The sequence below is a fragment of the Amblyraja radiata genome, chromosome 29, assembly GCF_010909765.2.
Source record: "Amblyraja radiata isolate CabotCenter1 chromosome 29, sAmbRad1.1.pri, whole genome shotgun sequence".
Taxonomy (NCBI): domain Eukaryota; kingdom Metazoa; phylum Chordata; class Chondrichthyes; order Rajiformes; family Rajidae; genus Amblyraja; species Amblyraja radiata.
This window is the reverse complement of record NC_045984.1, coordinates 873015-881190: the sequence shown is the minus strand read 5'-3', so window position 1 is coordinate 881190 and position 8176 is coordinate 873015. Positions and strand designations below refer to the sequence as shown.

Below are 8176 nucleotides of genomic sequence, written 5' to 3'. Positions count from 1 at the left end.
CAGGTTGGTTATTGCGGACCCAGCGGAGGTGTTCGGCGAAATGATCGCCCAGCCTCCGCTTGGTCTCACCGATGTAGATCAGCTGACATCTAGAGCAGTGGATGCAATAGATGAGGTTGGAGGAGATGCAGGTGAACCTCTGTCGCACCAGGAACAACTGCTTGGGTCCTTGAATGGAGTCGAGGGGGGAGGTAAAGGGACAAGTGTTGCATCTCTTGCAGTTGCAATGGAAAGTGTCCGGGAGGGGGGTGGTACGGGACGGAAGGGAAGAATTGACAAGGGAGTTACGGAGGGAGTGGTCTTTGCGGAAGGCAGATATGTGGGGAGATGGGAAGATGTGGCGAGTGGTGGGGTCATGTTGGAGGTGGCGAAACTTACGGAGGATAACTTGTTGTATGTGATGGCTGGTGGGGTGAAAGGTGGGGACTAGGGGGACTCTGCCCTTGTTGCGAGTGCGGGGATGGGGAGAGAGAGCAGTGTTGCGGGGTATGGAAGAGACCCTGGTGAGAGCCTCATCTATTGTGGAGGAGGGGAATCCCCGTTCCCTGAAGAATGAGGACATTTCAGGTGCCCTGGTGTGGAACGCCTCACCCTGGGAGCAGATGCGGCATCGACGGAGGAATTGGGAGTAAGGGATGGAGTTCTTACAGGAAGCAGGGTGGGAAGAAGTGTAGTCCAGATAGCCATGGGAGTCAGTGGGTTTATAGTGGATGCCGGTCAGAAGTCTATCACCTGCGATGGAGATAGTGAGGTCAAGGAATGGTAGGGACGTGTCGGAAATGGTCCAGGTTTATGTGAGTGCCGGATGGAAGTTAGTGGTGAAGCGGATGAAGTCAGTCAGTTGTGTGTGGGTGCAGGAGGTGGCACCAAAGCAGTTGTCGATGTAGCGGAGGTAGAGGTCGGGGATGGGGCCCTGGTACGTATTGAACAAGGATTGTTCGACGTACCCGACAAAGAGGCAGGCGTAGCTGGGGCCCAGGCGTTTGCCCATAGCTACGCCTTGTATTTGGAGGAAATGGGAGGAGTCGAACGTGAAGTTATTGAGGGTAAGGACCAGCTCCGCTAGGCAGAGGAGAGTGTCAGTGGCTGGGTATAGGTTGCTTCTCCGGTCGAGGGCTTTGGGACCATCCTGGTGGGGGATGGAGGTGTAGAGTGACTGGACGTCCATGGTGAAGATGAGGGGGTGGGGGCCTAGAGAGTGGAATGCGTGGAGACGACGGAGAGTGTCTGAGGTGTCTTGAACATAGTGCATAGTTCCTTGAAGGTGGAATCTCATATAGATAGGGTGGTAAAGAAAGCTTTTGGTATGCTAGCCTTTATAAATCAGAGCATTGAGTTTAGAAGCTGGGATGTAATGTTAAAATTGTACAAGGCATTGGTGAGACCAAATCTGGAGTATGGTGTACAATTTTGGTCACCCAATTATAGGAAGGATGTCAACAAAATAGAGAGAGTACAGAGGAGATTTACTAGAATGTTGCCTGGGTTTCAACAACTAAGTTACAGAGATAGGTTGAATAAGTTAGGTCTTTATTCTCTGGAGCGCAGAAGGTTAAGGGGGGACTTGATAGAGGTCTTTAAAATGATGAGAGGGATAGACAGAGTTGATGAGATCAAGCTTTTCCCTTTGAGAATAGGGAATATTCAAACAAGAGGACATGACTTCAGAATTAATGGACAGAAGTTTAGGGGTAACATGAGGGGGAACTTCTTTACTCAGAGAGTGGTAGCGGTGTGGAATGAGCTTCCAATGGAAGTGGTGGCGGCAGGTTCGTTGGTATCATTTAAGAATAAATTGGATAGGCATATGGATGAGAAGGGAATGAGGGTTATGGTATGAGTGCAGGCAGGTGGGACTAAGGGAAAAAAATTGTTCGGCGCGGACTTGTAGGGCCGAGATGGCCTGTTTCCGTGCTGTAATTGTTATATGTTATATGTTATATGGTTAACATAGGTAGGGAGGGATTTAACCAAGGGGGATAGGATGGAGTCAAAGTATGTGGAAATGAGTTCGGTGGGGCACGAACAGGCAGAGACAATGGGTTTTCCTGGACAGTCAGGTTTGTGGATTTTGGGGAGAAGGTAAAATCGGGCCGTGCGGGACTGGGGAACGATGAGGTTGGAGGCTCGGTCGGGCAGGGCGTGGGAGTTGATGAAGTCGGTGATGGTGCTAGAGATAGTGGCCTGGTGCTCGTCAGTGGCGTCATGGTCCAGGGGTAAGTAGGAGGAGGTGTCCGAGAGTTGTCGCGTGGCCTCAGCCTTGTAGAATGGTTTCGTCCGAAGGGTTTCGGCCCGAAACTTTGCCTATTTCCTTCGCTCCATAGATGCTGCTGCACCCGCTGAGTTTCCCCAGCATTTTTGTGTACTTTCGATTTTCCAGCACCTGCAGTTCCTTCTTAAACACTTCAGATATCGAGAAGTGGAGTTGTTTCACTGAGGGATCTATTCTTGTAGTCTTCACCACTGACTGGAAATAAATTTGTGTTTTCGACATTTGCATTCAGTGTAAGGCAAGGATGTGGTGAGCAAGTGTGAACAGTTATCGAGAAAATCAACATGTAATTATTTGCCTGACAATTGTTTGATTGCCAGCAGAGTTCAACACCCTTTACTGGTGTCAAGGTATTTAGACATTAATAATACAGGAGATAAAACTTAGCACAAACATATTTCTGTTTAAAAAGATGTACAAAAACACTTTTTTTAAATGATATTGGGATGAGGATAGGTGATTGTGAGTGGGATATTTGTTATACTGATTGTATTGGGAAGGGTGATTATAGGATGATGGGTTGTATATATGACTAAGATACTGTATAGTATATGAGGATTTTTCTTTTCTTTTTTCTTATTTTCTCTTTTTTTGTATGGCTGTAAATATTTGGTTAGTGTATAAATGTAAATAATTTGGTGTACATATAGTGGCTGGTGTACAAATGGTGTACATATAGCTGCTGGTGTATATATGGTGTACATATGGTGTACATATAGCTGCTGGTGTACATATGGTGTACATATGGTGTACATATAGCTGCTGGTGTATATATGGTGTACATACGGTGTACATATAGCTGCTAAATTTGTATGATAATTATAAGCAGTTGAGTAAGGGGTGGGAATTAATAAGCTTTGGCTTCTTCCTGCTCTTCGGACACATACGATTTCATTTATTTATAGATATTGTTTATGATACTTTATAAATATTCTTATTTTGTTTTTTGTATGCGGTTTCACACTTGCTTTTTAGTCTTTTATTCTGTTCGAAATAAAGAATAAAATAAAATAAAATACATGTCATTACGCCCTACAGGAATCCGCTTGTGTAATTCTCAATCTCTTCATTGAACTGGTCATGGAAACATCAAATTATATTCATCTCTCCATCTCTTTATTTTTTCCCTGTCTCTCCTTCTATCTACCTTTCTGTCTCCCTCTCTCTCTTGGTGTCCCTGCCCCGTCCCTGTGTGTCAGTGTCTCTCTCTCTGTCTCTCTCTCGCTGTCTCTCTGTCTCTCCCTCTCTGTCTTTCTCTCTCTGTCTCTCTCTCTGTCTCTCTGTCTGTCTGTATCTCCCTCTGTCTCCCTCAGTTTCTCCTCCCCCCCCTCTCTCTGTCTCTCCCTTTCTCTGTCTCTCTCTCTGACTCTCTCCCTCTCTCTCTTTCTCTGTCTCTCTATCTGTGTGTGTGTCTCTCTCTCTGTCTGTCTCTCTGTCTCTGATTCTCTCTCTCTCTCTCTCTCTCTCTCTCTCTCTCTCTCTCTCTCTCTCTCTCTCTCTCTCTCTCTCTCTCTCTCTCTCTCTCTCTCTCTCTCTCTCTCTCTCTCTCTCTCTCTCTCTCTCTCTCTCTCTCTCTCTCTCTCTCTCTCTCTCTCTCTCTCTCTCTGTCAATTTCAATTTTTCAATTTCAATTAAAAAAACTTTATTGGCATGATAAAAAAACATTGTTATATTGACAAAGTCTAAAACATTTCATATATATTTGAAATGCATAAGTATAAATACAAGTATACAGTGCATGGATAGATATGTCCCTGTACATAAACTTGCAATAGGCCAATAGCCCTTTATTGATTGCTACACGTTCTTGTAGCTGTAAGCAGTACAACACAATAGCAAATTTAGCAATTCAATATTAATTTCTTAGTGTTAGTTAATGTCGATTAGTGTGTGCGTACAAATGTGCATGTTGGTCATTCACCGTCTCTCAGGTTATGGCATGCTGTTACGTATTGTAATGGTTTGTAATAACTTTTTGTCCATGAGTTCTCATGTACAGCACTTTGTGGCAACTGCGGTTGTTTAAAGTGCTTTATAAATAAAGTTATTATTATTATTATGCACCAAGATGTGCCGTATTTCCTTCGCCAAGGATTATTCTTAGTTTTGATGTATCAACTAGTTCTTTAAAATCAGGGGTTGCCACACTGAGTTTGTCAAAGTATGCTTTCCTTGTTTTGTCAAATTTATTGCATTTTAGGAGGAAGTGCACCTCTGTTTCAACCTCATCAGTCAAACAGTGGCCGCATATTCTGTTTTCTCTTGGTTGCCAGAATCTCTTCTGTCTTCCTTTTTCAAGTGGTCACTTAATCTGTATTTGGTGAGGGTCTGTCTCTGCTTTATGTCTCTAACAGTTGAGAGATGGTCTGCCAATTTATAATCTCTTTTTAGGGCACGGTAACATTCTAATCTGCTTTGGCTTTTGGTTTCTTTATCCCAATGTTCCAAGTACGTTTCTTAACATTGTTTGATAATTTGGTTCACTCTAATTGGTGATTGGGGGCCAGTATTGATCTGAGGCCGGTCAGGGTTTAACTGGATAGGGTTTAACTGAGTAGGGGTAGTTAATCTCAGTACCAACTGACACAGGGAACTCTTTTCTGGGTTCCCCTCTTGTGTTTGAAGGGCTTTAAACTGGAGGGTATCTGGGGGGCTAGATTTAAGGTGATTCCAAAAATTTAGTGCTCTTTTCTGGATATTTATAATCAGTGGGTATCTGCCTAGTTCCGCCCTACATGCGTTTGTTGGTGTTTTCCTTTGGATACGGAGGATGTTCCGACAAAATTCCGCATGCAGGGCCTCCGTTGAATGTTTTTCCCTATGGTGACTGAGCGGACCCCATACTTCACTACCGTAAAGCGCAATAGGCTGGATTACACTGTCAAATATTTTAAGCCTGATTTTAATTGGGATTTGGATGTTGTAGAATCTTCTTTTTATTGCATACAGAGCTCTTCGAGCTCTTTTAGTGCATTGACTGCCATATTGAATTCCCTGATGCTGAAATAGTTAGACCAAGGTAAGTATAGATCATAGTGTGTTCGATTACAATACCATTGAGAGTAAATTTGTATTTATCTTCCTGGCATCTGGGTCTTTTCTGAAAAATTATGATGTTGGTTTTCTTTAGATTTACTGCCAGGGACCAATTTTGGCAGTACTCATCAAGTAGGTCCAACTGTTGCTGCAGTCTCTGTTCTGTGGGGGACAGCAGAACCAAGTCATTCGCATAAAACAGGGATTTTACCTCTCCGTCCAGAAGACAGAGGCCCGGCGCTGTGCTCTAGTCCAACTTTACTGCCAAATCGTTGATATATACATTAAACAGTGTCGGGCTCAGATTGCACCTTTGCCGGACGCCTCTTCTCTGGGCGAAGAGATCAGTGCGTTTGTCCCCAATTTTAACGCTACATTTATTATTCAGATACATTGATTTGATAAGGTCATATACCTTTCCTCCTATACCACAGCCGAGGAGTTTGTAATAGAGCCCTTCATGCCAAATAGAGTCAAATGCTTTCTCAAAGTCAATAAAACAGGCGAATATTTTCCCATTTTTCGCTTGGTGTACATGTTTTTCAATGAGAGAGTGGAGGGTATAAATGTGGTCAGTGGTTTTGGGAGGAAGCCAATTTGGTTTTACTGAGAATGTTGTGTTTATTAAGGAAATCCTGCATTCTGTTGTTTATGATACAGCAGAATAACTTCCCTAGGCGGCTACTGACACAGATGCCACGATAATTATTTGGGTCTAATTTGTTTCCACTCTTATAAATGGGTGAAATAAGGTCTTGGCACCAAATATCAGGGAAATAATCTGAGTGTAGTATGATGTTGAACAGCCTAAGCACTGTGTCCTGCTGTACTTGAGCATTTCATTTTTGATGCTGTCTGGCCCACAAGCTTTCTTTGAGTGGAGGGATTTTATTTTTATGGTCAGTTCTTCCAAGGTAATTGGGGAATCAAGAGGGTTTTGATAATCTTTAATTACTGTTTCTAGTGTTTGGAGTTTTTCTTTGATATGGGAATAATTTGAGTTTATTTTATTTATTGGGATGTCCTTATATAGATTTTTGAAGTGTGCTCTCCAGATATCACCGTCTTGAATTGGTAGTGTTTGTAGTTTTGTTGTGCTCAGGTTATTCCACATATCCCAAAATTGGTTTTGATTCATGGAATTTTCAATTTCTTCAAGTCTCTTGTGAGTGTAGTTTTGTCTTTTGTTTCTAATCGTGTGTTTATACCTTTTAAGAGTTTCATTATATCTAATACGTAAGTCTGGGTTGTTCGGTTGACGGTGTTTTTGGTTCGATATTTTCCTCAGCTCTTTTCTGACACTTTTACACTCATGGTCGAACCATTTTTCATGGTTGTGTTTTTTGATAATTTTTCTCTTCTGTTTCACAAGGTCAGCTTTGATGGCTGCCTTGTGGAAGATCATATTAATGTCATTTATAGCCATGTTTACACCATCTCTAGTAGTCTCATATGGGTTTGTCTTGAATTTCAGTATTTTATTTGTGAGATCGGGTGAGTTCAGGGCCATGATAAATTTATCTCCACTATCTGAAGCCCATTTGTAAGTCTGATTTAGTTTATACAGCTTACTGGGTTCCTTTTTTACCTCTTTAGTCTGAACAGGAAATTTTAGGTACAGTTGATTTGACTATGGTCTGAGAGAGGGGATTGCTGCCTAACAGTGAATGCACTGATAGTGCACGGGTCTATGTCAGTAATTGCGTAGTCTACCACGCTAGACCCAAGAGCTGAGGAATATGTGAACCTTCCCAGCGAGTCCCCTCTGAGCCTACCATTAACTATGTACAGGCCCAAGGCTCGACAGAGATGCACTACCTCTCTTACCACTTTTATTTATTTCACAAACAAAGTTGAGTCCATGTTAAACAACATGGTCTCCATGGGTGTGCTAGAAGCGTTCAGCGAGCCCACCGAGTGGTTGTCCACCATGGTTGCCACGTTAAAAAAGGACAAGAATTAGATCCATGTGTGTGTTAACCCTAAAGACTTGATCCTACCCCATGAGGACAGTTGAGGATGTTGCAGCACAGGTCGGACAGGCCACCGTCTGCTCTGTCCTCGATGCAAAGAGCTCGTTTTGGCAGATACCACTCGACAAGGGGTCATCGAATCTGACCACCAGCCATTGTTGCCGATCCTGAATAAGCCGATCCAGAACAAGCCGATCCATGCTGCACCTGCCAGACTGCAATGTATTATGATGCAGCTCCAGCGTTTTGGCTTCACCATTGTTTACAAAAAAGGTACTGACATGCACGTTGCTGACACTCTCTCTCGTGCACCTCGAGTGTCCTGTGACCGCCACCCCTATGAATGGGAAGACCTTCTAGTGCTGGCGTCGACTTCGTCCCCACCAAGGAACTACAGTGCCTGGCCGAACATACTGCCGTGGACTCCGCACTACAATGACTATCATCAGTGATCAAAGGGGGTTGGCCGAACAAGTGCGCCAGCGCACCAGCAGAGGCACAGCCGTTCTTCCTAGTTCGCGACGAACTGGTCATACAGGACAGCGTTATTGTTAAGGGCCACAAGGTCGTGAACCCTTCCTCGCTGTACGACAAATACTACAGTGTGGCACACAGCGGACACCCGGGTGTTGATGCTACGATCGCCCACGCACAGTGCCAGTTCTACTGGCCTGGGATGGCCAAGTGCATTCGAGACCGTGTCTCGTCTTGCTCTACCTGCAACAGTCTTGCACCTCACCAGCAAAGGCAGCCCCTACTGCAACAACCTGCGCCAGCCTAGGCCTGGACCTTGGTGGCTGCTGAAATTTTCGAGTGGTGCGGTAAACATTACCTTGTCCTAGCCGACTTGTACTCGAACTGGTTCGAAGTAGACCTCCTGACCTCCCTCGCATCC

The 8176-nt window shown here is 44.1% G+C and overlaps 1 protein-coding gene across 1 annotated transcript in view; it reads left to right on the top strand.

The window, feature by feature from the left end:
- Positions 1-2410: 2410 nt before the first annotated feature.
- LOC116989701 (integrin alpha-X-like) overlaps positions 2411-8176 on the top strand; it is a 139027-nt gene continuing 133261 nt past the window's right edge. The window contains exon 1 of the mRNA XM_033047298.1: positions 2411-2622. The gene's annotated coding sequence lies outside the window, so the exon portion shown is untranslated. The remainder of the gene's footprint in view (positions 2623-8176) is intronic.